The 14,414-nt window shown below is 45.2% G+C and overlaps 1 protein-coding gene across 2 annotated transcripts in view; it reads right to left on the bottom strand.

Moving 5' to 3' along the window:
• Positions 1-14,414, bottom strand: part of LOC116979760 (glypican-5-like) — a 463,239-nt gene that overhangs the window by 267,000 nt on the left and 181,825 nt on the right. The window lies entirely within an intron of this gene.

Raw genomic sequence — 14,414 nt, 5'->3', positions numbered from 1 at the left:
GACAGGCAGCATCCCCCCTGCTCACACAGAAGGAGAAGATAGCGTTTGCGAATAAATCAGCAGGTAACATAATAAGTCAGTAAGAATTTCCACAACTATATTAAAAACAAAGGAGACTAACTAAAGGAAATATTGGAAATAGAGGACGTGATTGGGAAAATAATAGCAGGAAATAAAAAAATGGTGGAGACTCTAAATACTTATTTTGCATCAGTTTTGAAAGGAAGTGGCACAAATAAGGGTGGCACGGTGGCTCAGCAGTAGAGTAGCCGCTTTACAGCGCTAGGGTCCCAGGTTCCATCGAGACAATGGGTGCTGTTTAAATGGAGTTTGTAGATTCTCCCCGTGACTGCATAGGTTTTCTCCAGGAGCTCCAGTTTCTTCCCACACATCAACGAAGTGCAGGTTCGTAGGTTAAATGGCTTTGGTAAATGGCTTTGTTACTGTGCAGTACTCTAAATTAAACTAAACTAAATAAAATATCAAAAGTAATAAATATTCAAAGTGCTCGAGGGACTTAAAACAACCTCCAGGGCAAAAGTGAAACTAAAGTCTGATAGCTCCTGCATCTGAGGGCCTTAGAAGAAAATACGTGCAGTGATACGGATGCTTTGGTTGTAATCTACTGAAATTCCCTAGAATATGGAAAGCTCCCAGAAGATTAGAAAACAACTAGCCTCGTTGTTCCAGAAAAAAGGGAGACAGAAAGTCTTACATCCATCTGTGGGAATATTATGAAGCCCATTGCTAAGGAGGTAACAGCATGGAATTTAGAAAATCATGACACTCAATCAAAGCCGATGAAAGTGAAAACAAGTTAGATACCTTTGCCAGAGTTCTTTGAAGATGACTATAGAAGGAATTCATTACGGTTTCATATAAAAGGAAACTGTACAAAGTAAGACTGAACAAAGTAAGTTGAACAAAATACACTGGCACGGATAGGGATTTGGTCATTGCAGCTTTCCTAGTTATTCCTTTATCAATAACTAGTAGGGCGCCTAAAAAACTTCCAGCCAGTTGGTCTGACAATCTATCTGGATTAAAATGCCAAGTGTACTGTTGCCAAGTTTGTTATTACAAAAATAGATGGGTTAGCAAGCTATGAGGACAACGGACTTACCAAGGGATGTAGATTAGTTACATGAGTGAGCAGGACATGGGCTGATTCAGTATAATGTGGAAACATACGAAGTTGTGTACATTGGAAGGGTGAATAAAAGTGCAAATTGTTATTTAACCTTGTATGTGGTTGTTGTCCGGCTGCCAGAGGGATTGTGGCTTTAAGGACTGATGCCCTTCTGTCATTGCAATACAATCAAGTGTTAGCAACTGCACTAAAGCTTGTGTGGTCCCACCAGGAACTGAGGACACCACAGTTTGGCACCGCAGCGCTGTCTCACATGTCTTTTTGGCCAATCCCAATTGTTTGCCTTGGGCACAAATACTGTACAGCACACTAAACCAGGGCATACGATTGCATTTTGACCCAAATAGACAAGGTTTTCTTCCTGACACCTCTGATATCATGAGATTTTCAAGGTGCCCTTATTATGTAATTCCCAGGGTCAAAACGTGTCTAACTACCTCAGTGCTTTCAAATTCACCAAAAATCATGAACTTCCCTCCAAAGGTTTTCCTGTACAGATGAGGTATCAAAGGGAACACGGGTGCAAATCGCAGTGTATTAAACATAGCTGACGTATTGCATTCCTCATTGACAGCTCGCTTGGCAGGATAGATAGAGACAAGTCATGAGCTGGCACAGTTTAGGGGGTTGTCCTTAATTTCTTGCTTTGGGCAATGTTCCCTCAGTTCTGCTTTGTAATTCCTTGTGATCAAAGCTTACATAAATCTACTTGCAAATTCTAATTAGCCACTAGTGTAGAGCTAATCCATAGTGTTGATTTAGCTGTCTTTAGGTAATACATGAGAATAATGTAACACAAGTTAGCAGGATAATACACTGTAACAGGGCAACAGATTACATGGATAATGTACAATATTACTCATTATGTACAAATTCTAGGCAGTTTCCTGAACTGTTGACCTATGTTGTCATGAAATAATTTTCTCTCACTCTTTGTTCTAACGGGAGAACGATATTTCGCTGGAAACAGTGTTCAAGGTTATAACTACATGCGCAATATTGTGTGGAACACACTAACTATTGAGCTGCCAGGACCATGAGAATGCCTGGTATCAGTTTAAACTACTGGAATATATAGTACTACACAAGCTAAACATATCCTGAAGTCTCTCTCAATTGACCCATTCAAAAGATGCAAAGAATAAAAAATACTAAACATTTCCAATGGAGATCCATTAGGTAAAAATAATCCTTGGAAGAGCAAATTGTACACAAATTGTACAATAAGATTCTGCGTGATACACTGAATTGTCTCATCCCTTCTCATATGCTGCAATGATTCTACTGTCTTGTTTTGTCAAGAAGAATGCAGACACTTTCTAGGTTATTCAAATTCACAGTACGGAAACCTTCAAGCCATAATTTCATCCCTATGCTATTATTAATATACCAGCTTGATTAAAGGACCTATATTTTGTTTGTATATTTCACAACCTCAGGATAGACTTTCAGAGATATGCCCGCCCAAGGAACTTGAAGATGTTGACTCTCCCCATTGCGGTTCCATCAATGAAGACAGCTTGGTGGATCCATGACTTTCCCCGCCTGAAGTCAACAATCAGCTCCTTGGGATTGCTAATGTTGGGACCAAGGTAGTCATTCTGGCAGCATTCAATCTGATTTTCAATTTCCTTCTTGTACGCTGACTCATCATTATTTGTCTAAAAACGGTGGTATCATCGGCGAATATAAAGATGGCATTGGAGCTGAATTTGACGACAGAGTCATGGGTATAGAAAGAATAGGGCAGGGGACTGAACACAATTAACACCACCAGTCAGTAGTCAGTACTCTATCACTCAATTCTTCTTATTGATATCCTATTAAAGCAGGTGGGAACCTCAGGCCTTAGTAATTTGAGGTTGAAGATGTTCCCAAAAACTTCAGCCAGTTGGGCCGTGCAGGTTTTTAAGAACTCAGCCAGGTAACCATCAAGACCGGAAATGTTCTGACAGGTCACACTCATGAAGGATTTTCTGATGCTCCTTTGTTGATGGCTACCGATGAGGAAGTCGAGGATCCAATTACATAGGGATAAGCCAGTTGTCTGAGTTTGTCTACCTTCGATTTTCCAGCATCTGCAGTTCCTTCTTGAACATTTTATCTACTCCACAGCGATATCTCCTCAAGGTATGCCTACTTTGAAGAAGTTCTCCTCCTTAAAATGTTAGTTAGTTAGTTGGAGGTCTTTTATGTGGGGGGTGGGGGGGGGGGGGAAGGGGGAAACTTTAATTCTTAGTCCCCTACCTGGTCGGAGAGGCAGCATCCCTCCGAGCTGCTTCTTCGCCCCGTCCTCGCGTCCTACCATCGAGAATGGAGCGGCGTTTCCTGTCGGGACCGGCCAGGACTACAGCTTCGTCGGCGGCGCAGCGCTGGGACACCATCACGGAGCGGGCGATACCGGGTCGCCGTGTGGTAAGCTCCGGAGTGCTGTGGCTGCCGACTCCCAACATCGCGGAGCTGTGGCTGCAGGTGTCCGGCCACGGGCGGCGCTGGATTTGGAGTGCCGCGGAGCTTGAGATCGAGTTCGCCGGGGTCGGAACTCCAACCGGCGCGGCCTGAGGACTACGAGTGCACCGGTCTCCGGGGAGGAGGCAGCCGCTCCAAACTTTCCAAGCCGCTTGAGGAATGTTTCACCCAACGCCGGATGTTCCATCTTCACGGCAAGAGGGCCCTGAAAATCATCGGACTGGCTGCAAGGCCACAAATGGGCCCCGACCTTGGGTGTTTCAGAGGAAGAGGACTTAACTTTCTGGTGCCTTTCCCCACAGTGGAAATTTTTGATTCTGCTGTAGGGGGACGTTTATGTTGAACTCTATAATGTGTTGTGTCCATTTTCTTTATTTTTTAACCTTTTTCTATGGTTTGTATGGAAACTTATTATCTATTTTATGTAAAGCACTTTGGTGTCAATGCGAGTTGACTTAAAACGTGCTATATAAATAAAACGTACTTACTTACTTACTTACTCCTCCCTCCGAAGACAGTTTCTCAGAACTTCAACACCCCTTCCCATTCCAAATCTGACCTTTCTGTCCTGGCCAGAGTGAGCACCACCGGAAATTGGAGGAGCAGCACCTCATATTCCGCTTGGGCAGTCTGCACCCCAGCGGCTTGAACATTGACTTCTCCAATTTCCCGTAGCCCTTGCTGTCTCCTCCCCTTCCCAGCTCTCCCTCAGCCCTGGCTCCTCCTCTTCCTTTCTTCTTCCTGCCCCCCCACACCCCCCCCCCCCACCCTACATCAGTCTGAAGAACGGTTTAGGCCCAAAATATTGCCTATTTCCTTCGCTACATAGATGCTGCCTCACCCGCTGAGTTTCTCCAGCACTTTTGTCTGAGTTTAATTATAGGTTTTGAGGGATAATGGTGTAGTCAATAAATAACAGCCTGACCTATGTTTAGTTTAGAGTTACACTATGGAAACAGGCTCTTCGGCCCATCAAGTCCACATCGACCATCGATTACCCATTCGCTCTAGTTCTCCGTTATCCCACTTTCTCATCCACTCCCTAGACAATAGGGGCAATTCGCAGAGAATAATTAACTTACAAACCCGCAAGTCTTTGGGATGTGGGAGGAAACTAACACCTGGAAGAAACCAAAGAGGTCATAAGGAGAACGTGCAAAGTCCACGCAGACAGCACCCGATGTCAAGATTGAACCTGGTTCTCAGGCGCTGTGAATGACTATGCCTGTGAAGCAGCAACTCTGTGTTCTTATTGTCCAAGTGGTCAAGAGCAGAGTGGATAGCCAATGAGATTGCGTTCCCCCATTGACCTATTGTGGCAGTACGCCAATCGTATTTGGTCCTGGTCTTTACTAAGGCAGGAGTTGATATGCATCACAGCCAACCTCACTTCTTCACCTCAAGCATTGTAGCCATTGGTTGGTAGTCATTGAGGCATGTCACCTTATTCTTCTTATTGGAAGTCTTTTATAGGAGGTGAGAATCTGAGATCTTAGTAATGAGAGATTGAAGATGTCCTCAAAATTTTCCGCCAGTCGGTCCAATCAAGTTTTAAGAACTCAGCTTGGTTACCATGAGAGCCAGAGGCTTTCTGAGGTCTCACTGACATCAGCCTCAGTGACTGAGATGACTGTATCGCCAGGGGCTATGGAGACCCAGGAAGGTACTTCAATGTTCTCCCTGTCTAAGCATGCATAGAAAGCATTGAGCTCCTCCAGGACTGATGCCTCTCTGTCACATGAGCTACTACTTAGTATCACCCTGTGCAAAGTGATGAAGCTGCTGATTGTCCATCTCATTCTTCAGATTTGACCAAAAGTGTCGGTTTGCTTTTCTAATGGCCTTATCTAGGTTGTACTTTCTATAAATATCACATTTGATATGAAACTGGGAAGTGGCTGCTGGGGACCAGGCGAGGTGGAGAATGGACCTACAGGATATGAAGCACCATGACATTTGGTTCAAGACCATGAAGGCCAGTTGCCTTCACCAGAAAATGGTCAATGGTAACAGCAACACACTCTCCAATCCAACGGCCAGAGACAACTTCACCTGCGGAAGTTGTGAGAGGCTATGCCTGTCGAGGATAGGCCTAGTCATCCACAGCAGGAAACGCAACCGTAGATGAAACAATGCCCTCTCCAAGCAGGACAACGTCAAAGCTGCACGGTCATCTCTCGCAGATAGATGGATGCCAACCATGAAACATAAATGCCTGTGCTGCCAGTGGTGAACATTGCTCCATGGTTCACCAGGAATCCAACAACTGCAATTCTGACCTTCTGACCATGGACGTCTCCACAGTGGAGGGGCAAGAACACACATCAAGTGGAGGGGCAAGAACACACATCAAGCTCTGGAATGAGATTGAGGAGTACAATAACAACATGGAGTTTGATTCAAACGAATGTGGGGTGTTGGATCTCAAGAGGTCCAATGGAAAGGGAAAGTATACAGTTAAAGACAGACAGTATTGATATATAGAGGGTTCTTGGGATTCAAGTTGATAGCTCCCTGAAAGGAATAACACAAATGTACTGGGAGATAAAGGCAGCGCATGGAATGCTTGCCTTCATTGGGTTGGAACATTTAGCATAAGAGATGGAAAGGCATGTTACAGCTTTGTAAAACTTTGGTGGGGCCGCATGTGGAATATTGTGAACAGTTCTGGCCGTTCCATTACAGGAAAGATGTGGAGGATTTGGAAAGGGTGCAGGAATGGTTTATCAGAAACCTGACTGGATTCGAGAGTATTAGGTATAAGGAGAGATTGAGCATACTTGGATTGTAACATCGAAGGCTGAGGGGAAACCTGATAGAACTATCTAATATTGAGTGCCATAGATAGGGTAGAAAGTCAGGACCTTCTTCCCCCAAGATGGAAATGTCAAATACTGGAGGGCCATAGCTTTAAGGTGAGAGGAGGAAAGTTTAAAGGAAATATGCGAGGCAAGTTCTTTTGTACGCAGAGAGTAGAGGGTGCCTAGACGCACTGCCAGGGATGGTGGTAGAAGCAGATGCAATAACAGCACTTAAGCGGTTTTTAGAAAGGCACATAATTAAGCAGGGAATGGAGAGATACAGACCATGTGCTAACAGAAAGGAATAGTTTAATTTGGCATCAGGTTTGGCACAAAAATCGCCGGCCAAGGGGCCTGTTCCTGTTCTGTACCATTCTATGTCCGATTACATGTTTTCCCTTTGTATATTTTAAATGCATTAGCCCTAGCAATAGATGGAAGCATAATTTATTTTCAATGTGAGTCCAATTCTAAAATATCTTCTGGTTTGATACACCCATTGATGCTGACGTGAATGCAACACTGAACCTTGATATTACTAGAACTGAAAACCACAAAGTGTCTGATTAAGCTAGCTCAGTGTGCAGACAATTGATCTGTTTGTAAAAGCGGTGTTTTATTTAGAGTCTAAAGTTCTTGCTTCAATCAACGCGGCTGACTAGATGAGTGGATTCCCATCAGAATCTTTGTACCAAAGCCCTCTTGGGCTTGAGGTGACGTGAATAATCCAATTCATTGTCCATTTGCTCCCTCTAGAAATCGCATGTGATCAGGAGTTCAAGTGGGCCTATGATATCAAGCCCTCAACATCTTGAACATCCTGGTTCTTGGACAAAGACTAGCTCTATCAGCACCAGGGGACCACCAGTGGTCTGGAATACTGGCACCTTAAATTAAGAAGGCACAGGGCTCTGAACGTGAATTACATCCCACAGCCTGCTACCTATTCCCTCACAGAACATTCCCACTATCACCATTCCCATTCAGCCCAGTTCCCAATGCATTGTAACTTTTTCCAAAGGCAGAAAAAAAAGGCTGGGTCACTGATCTACTGTCTGAAGGAAACTGGGAATGGAATTGTGGGGTTTTATAAGACAGGAAGTCTATTGGGCAGTAGATAAAAACTGCTGGAGAAACTCAGCGGGTGAGGCAGCATCTATGGAGAAAAGGAGTAGGTGACGTTTCGGGTCGAGATCCTTCTTCAGACTGATTTGGCAAGTATATTGGGCATGTTTGTCTTGGAACAGACCCTTCTTTAGGCTGTAGACACAAGGAACTGCAGATGCTGGAATCTTGAGCAAACCACAAAACGCTGGAGGAATTCAATGGGACAGGTAGCATTTGTAGAGGGAATGGATAGGTGGTGCTTTGGGTCGAGATCTTACTTCAAGCTGGAATCCTCGGGCACGGACCATAATTTAGCCCAAGTACACAGAACCAGACAACATTGTGGTTAAAATATGAAAGGAAAAGTAAGAACAGCAACCAAAGAGAAACAATTGGTGTTGAAGAAGTTAACCAGACTAGTGAGAATCACAGGATTACTGCATATGCAGTGCAGTGAATAATGACTTATTTATTTAGCTGTGAACTAGCACGTTAGAAATGACATAATCGGGTTGCAGGATTACAAAGGAGTGTAATTAGCTGCTCCTTACAGTGAAATGAGAGGCTAATGGCAGAATTAATGTGGCCAATTTTCTGAGTGCCTGCTGCCAGCAGGGCAAGCTTACCCATCAACCCACAAATCTTGCCAAATCAGCCTTATACTGTAGCTTAGAAGGGATTAGTGTTAGCATGAATGTAATATGCTCACAGGAACATTTTGAGCTTTATTTTAATGGAGACATTAGCCCATTTAAAATAAATGGGCTAATGCCTGTGATAATTCTGAATCATGACTCTGTCCTGTAAAGGCCCCAAAGGATTGTTTTAAGGAAGCACAGACATTCTCCCTGTTTTTTCTTGGCAGATGGTGAAAGAGGGGGGAGTACCCATTTCTGCACCTACTTCTTTGATACTTATTTCTACTGTTTAGCCCCAACCTTTATCCATTAACCAACACCAGTATTGGCAATTTGCCTGCCCATTGTTGTTTTTAGATAATTGACCTGTATTACACACTGGCTACACTTTAATTAAGGCAAAAGGATCCTCCGGCAACAAAGTGGCCCAAAATTATACTCCTTCCTCAGAAAAGATTGGGCTCAGATTGCTGCAGAGCCAAAATTTCAGAGGTGGACGTCTCACCAAGGTCTTGGGGATCTGTTAGGTCCCAAGAGGCGTTCAGTTCAGTTCGTTCAGGTCAGTTCAGTTCAGTTCAGTTTTATTTGTCATATGTAGGTTAACACAGGGTCAACGGTACAATGAAATGTGTTTGACAAGACAACGGGTCACCTCAGCAATGATATTACAAGGATAAAATGAAGGTAAAAAAAGATAAGATAAAAGTGACCTTGGTAAATAAAAGATAATAATAAATAAAATAATCAACATATATGATGCGTTTATGAGTTCAGAAGCCTGATGGCATGATGATAAAAACTGTTCCTAAGTCTGGTGGTGCATGCAGCCATGCTCCTGTATCGTCTGCCTGACGGTAACAAGGAGAACAGTCTGCGTGCTGGGTGGCTGTCGTCCTTGATGATGCTGTGTGCCTTCCGCAGGCACCACCTGTGGAAAATGTCCTGAATGGCCGGGAGACAGTTGCCAATGATGCGCTGTGCCGCCTTCACCACTCTCTGTAGTGATTTGCGGCTGTGGGCAGAACAGTTCCCGTACCAGACTATGATGCAGGCCATCAGCAGACTCTCGATGGTGCAACTGTAGACGTTTGTGAGGATGCTGCCGTTCATGACAAACTTCCTCAGTCTTCTCAGGAAAAAGAGCCGCTGGCGGGCTTTCTTAGTTATTGTGTCCGTGTGCAGTGTCCAAGAGAGGTCCTCAGTGATGTGCACACCGAGGAACTTGAAGCTGCTGACCCTTTCATCCTCAGCATCACCGATGTGGATGGGGAGGTGACCACTCCCCTGCTGTCTCCTGTAGTCCATGATCATCTCTTTAGTTTTGCTGACATTGAGAGAGAGGTTATTTTCCTGGCACCAGCTGTTTAGTGCCTTTACCTCCTCTCTTTAGGCCATCTCATTATTGTCTGTAATGAGGCCCAGGATGGCCGTGTCATCAGCAAACTTTAAAATAATGTTGGAGCTGTGCTTAACAGTACAGTCGTGCATGAACAGGGAGTACAGGAGAGGACTGAGCACACAGCCCTGTGGTGCGCCTGTGTTGAGGATCAGTGAGGAAGAGGTGTGGCTGCCAATGCTCTCCACCTGGGGCCTGCCCGTCAGGAAGTTGAATATCCAGCCGCAGATGGAGGTCTCCAGTCCAAGATCAAGGAGCTTGGGAACGAGTTTTGAGGGAATGATAGTGTTGAATGCCGAGCTGTAACCAATGAAGAGCTTTCTCACATATGTATTCCCTTTGTCCTGGTGGGTGAGCGCAGTGTGAGTTGCCATGGCGATGGCATTGTCCGTGGCCCTGTTTGGTCCATACGCAAACTGAAGAGGGTCCAAGGTGTCAGGGAGAGAGGAGCAGATGTTAGTTTTGACCAGCTGCTCGAAGCACTTCATGATCATTGGTGTCAGAGCGACAGGAGTAATTTAAACAGGAGGTTAATGGTTTCTTTGGAACAGGAACAATGATGGATGCTTTGAAGGGAGTGGGAACCACAGACTGACTCAGGGAGAGGTTGAAGATGTTGGTGAACACCTCTGCCAGTTGATCAGCGCACGCCCCGAGAGCCCGCCCTGGAATACCATCCGGCCCTGGAGCTTTGCGGTCATTGACCTTTTTGAAGGACGTCTGCCGTTTGTAGGGTCAGTGAGGTAGTTCCCCTGCACACCTGTGGACTCGTGGTGGGTGCTGTGTAGTCTGCATCGAACCGGGCATAGAAGGTGTTAAGCTCGTCCGGGAGCGAACCGGTAGGCTGGACAGTGCTCCTGTTTTTCCCATTGTAATCCGTGATGGAACGTAATCCACTCCACATGCCTCTGGGGTCAGAGCTGTCGTAATTAGATTCCACTTTGTCCCTGTAGGCTCTCTTGGCTTTCCTGGTGGACTTCCGGAGGTCATATCTAGCTGCTTTGTAGGCGTTGGGGTCCCCTGAGTTGAAGGCAGTGGTCCGTGCTTTGAGTTTAGCACGAATTTCCCCTCTGACCCAGGGTTTCAGATTTGGGTAAGTGCAGATGGTGGCTTTTGGAATAACATCATTGTAGATTGGCTATTGCATGTTAGCCAATCAGAATGCTTAGTAATTATAACTCCGCCTAATTATATGATTTATAGTGTAAGAACTCGCCTGCTGCCTGGCAGTAGCTGCAGTAGACTGAACGTGTGATGTACTGCATATGTAATGATGAACTAGACAATAAAGATGCTTGTGCTTCAACCTGTGTGAGACCAAGGTATTTACGTGGTGTCAGAAAATCGGGTCTAGCCCGCTTCTGTTTACCGCGATTTATTTTGTTTATCAGTTTTTATTTGTGCGTGATTTTGACGACATGGCTAACTCTTGTAGAAAGCCAAGCCCGCTCGTGTTTGATTCTGATATAGCTGAGCGCTGGCGAATGTTTGAGTGAGACTATGCTCACTATATCCGCATCGTTCACCGTAACGACTCCGATGACCTAAAGGCATCGCTACTGTTGAGTCTAGCGGGTCCGGAAGCTATGATCCGCTCTGACTCTTTGAATTCGCACCAGCGCACCTCGACGCGAACGGTCTGGTAGTGGTGCCAGCTGAGACTATCGACAACCCAGCAGTCCTGCTGAGAAAGTTTAGAGAACTTTGTGACCTGCCATCGAATCACATACTTGAGAGAACAAGATTTTTTTCCCCGACAGCAACAGGCTGACGAACCTGTAGAACGATTTATCAGCGACCTAAGACACATCAGCTCACGGTGCCGCTTCGGTGAGTTGACAAATGAACTTGTGCGAGATAAAATTGTGGGAGGAATGAGCGACCACAGCTGAGAGCTGAATTGCTGCGGAACTCTGAACTGACTTTAGAGCAAGCCATTCATGCATGTCGAATGGCAGAAACTGTAGCCCCACTAGCTGATTTTGACCCCACCAGTCCTCAACAGCAGCATCATGTAAATCTAGCCAACTATCCTCCGCAGAAATTTTAAATGCGTTCCACAAAGGTCCAAATGTCCCTGCCACGAGATGCTCAAACTGCAACTATTTTCACTCTAGGGGGGCGCCAATTCTGTGTTGCCCATGGGAAAGTCTGTCATAAGTGCAAGAAACTCAACCACTTTGCTAATTGTTGTCGGTCGCGTGGGAGCACTGCTTCAAGGACAAATCTGCACCTGATTCAACAAGAGCCGTCTGATTCTGATTCCCAAGAACAAGACTATGCTTCCCAGGGGAATGATTCCGATAACACAGGCACTGACTCTGCCGTACTTTCCCTAAACCTGCGCTCCCCAGGCAAACTGATGGATCCTGCGGTGACCGTGATAATCAATAACAAGGCTTTGAATGCTAAAGTTGACACTGGCACCAGAGTGAACGTAATGTCACTCAAAGAGTTCAACAAGATAAGAACCACTGAACTCATGAAAAAGACTCCTCCACCCTACATGCTTACGGGGTGGGGAAGTTCTCCACCCGTTGGGTAAAGCTGATTTAAAGTGCACTGACAACGAGCAGACAAAAAACCTAACCTTCTACATTTTCCAACCGAACTCAGAAACCTTGCTTGGTATTAATGCATGCCACGAGCTGGGTCTGGTTTATTTTGGGTGTACTGTCCACAAACTCTGTTTGACAGAGGAACCAACACAACAGATGCTAACCAACTATAAAGACTAATTTGACGACAAGCTTGGCAAATTGCCTACGATATACAAGATCACTGTAGATCATACTGTCACCCCAATAGTTTGTGCACCTCACCGCGTCCCCCATGGCATGCGGGAGAAAATACACACCAAACTCAAGCGTATGATCTCCATTGAGCCATTGCCATTGCCGAGGTCAGCGAAACCTCGGACTGGGTCTCCACTATGGTTGTCACCACAAAAAAAGTTAAGAATTACGCATCTGCATCAACCCTAAAGATTTAAACACAGCAATCAAAGGCCAACACAATCCGATGAGAACCATCGAGGACGTAGCGGCACAGATTGTTAATGCAACGGTATTCTCAGTCCTCAATGCCAAAAGCTCTTTCTGGCAAATCCCGTTGGACGGAGCATCATCTGCCCTAACAACTTTTGCCACACCGTTCGGCCACTACAGATTTTTAAGAATGCCCTTCGGTATCAACTCTGCTAGCAAAGTCTTTCAGCGCGCAATGGAACAGCTATTCGCAGAATATCCATGTGCCATCATTGTTGGCGACATCCTGGTATATGGGTCGCGATGTGACCGAGCATGATGCCAACCTGAAAAAGATATTGAACCGTGCCAGGGACATTAATCTGAAACTCAACCCTCTGAAATGCAAGTCCAGAGTCTCCGAAGTTACATACGTCGGTCACGTGTTCACCAGCAATGGATTAAAACCTGATCCACTAAAGACTGCAGCCATCAACGAGCTGCCAGTCCCAACCGATGTCACCAGCTTTCTCGGCATGGTCAACTGCTTGGGCAAGATTATTCCCAACCTCAGTGAACTATCTGCTCCCCTATGACAACTGACCCACAAGGACGATGCATGGTCTTGGTACCCGCAACACCAAAGAGCTTTCAAGACTTTAAAACTACAGCTAGCTAGCACGCCTACACTGGCATACTTCAATCTCAATCTGCCAGTCACTATCACCTGCGATGCATCCCAGTATGGGCTAGGCGCAGCATGCCTACAAACATCCTATGGAGACAGTAGGTTGGGGAAATGTGATCAGATTGTGCAGTGGGTAGAGATGGAGGGCTGGTGATTGGAGAGTGGGAAGTGAGAGAGGAGGGAGGAGGAGGGAGAGCGGAAAGAGGGAGAAGGGACTGAGTGAGGTAGAGGTCAGTGGTATGTGCATGCATGTGTACATGTGCAGTTGGAGTGCCTGTCTATGTGGCAGTAGGGACCTGCAAGCATGTGGGAGAGTGCAAATGCATGAGGGAGAGCAGGAGAGAGCTAGTACGAGAGAGAGCATGTGAGTAGGATGTCCATGCAGCAAACTCTGGATTCATTTACCTTGAACCTTGTCATTGAGCTAAGACCTTACTCTGCCAAGACCATGGGGTAGCTGGAGTGTAAGCTCCACCCCATGATCAAAGAAGCCACAAGCAGAAATCTTTCACTTTACACGGCAATGAAAGCAAGTCACCTGTGCCCACGAGGAACTGCCTGAGAGAACAATGCTTGAAGAACAGCATTCACAAACAAAATATATATTTGATTTAATCACACATTTCTAACATCCTAATTTCCTGTACTAAATCAAAAGTAATGTGAGACGTGCTCAAAATATGTTTCGGATTGCTGATATTTCATCTTCAGATTTACACTTGATCCTTGTACATTAAAATCAAGATTCAACTCACTCTCTGTGCCTTCTCTCTTCCCTTAATGGTGTTAAATTGTCTTAAATTGCTGACTGCAGACAGATATTTGATTTTCTCCAGAGATGCTTTGATCTATTGAGTTATTCTGGCAACTTGTGTCTACCTTTGAAACCAACAGTTGATCCTTCAGAACTTTTTCATTGTTCTATATGGCAGACCATGACATTTTCACATGCAATCTAGTGAAAGCACGGTGGACACTGAGCATGGCAACATTGTCCCAAAACAGCTGTATAATCCTTGGTTTACAATGGTGTGGATCTTCTGATTATAGTTCCATTCGGAAGTACAATGTGCCAAAGCAGAAGTGAGACCCTCCGATGCAAAAACAAAGTAATCAGCTTCAACTCAGGCGATCTTTGATCCTCAACAGGGTAAATAAAGAAGGCAATACAATTTTCACCTATTTCCTAGTAGTGGCAC

This window comes from Amblyraja radiata, chromosome 13 (assembly GCF_010909765.2).
Source record: "Amblyraja radiata isolate CabotCenter1 chromosome 13, sAmbRad1.1.pri, whole genome shotgun sequence".
Taxonomy (NCBI): Eukaryota; Metazoa; Chordata; class Chondrichthyes; order Rajiformes; family Rajidae; genus Amblyraja; species Amblyraja radiata.
The sequence above is the reverse complement of the archived record's forward strand: the minus strand, read 5'-3'. Positions and strand labels throughout refer to the sequence as shown.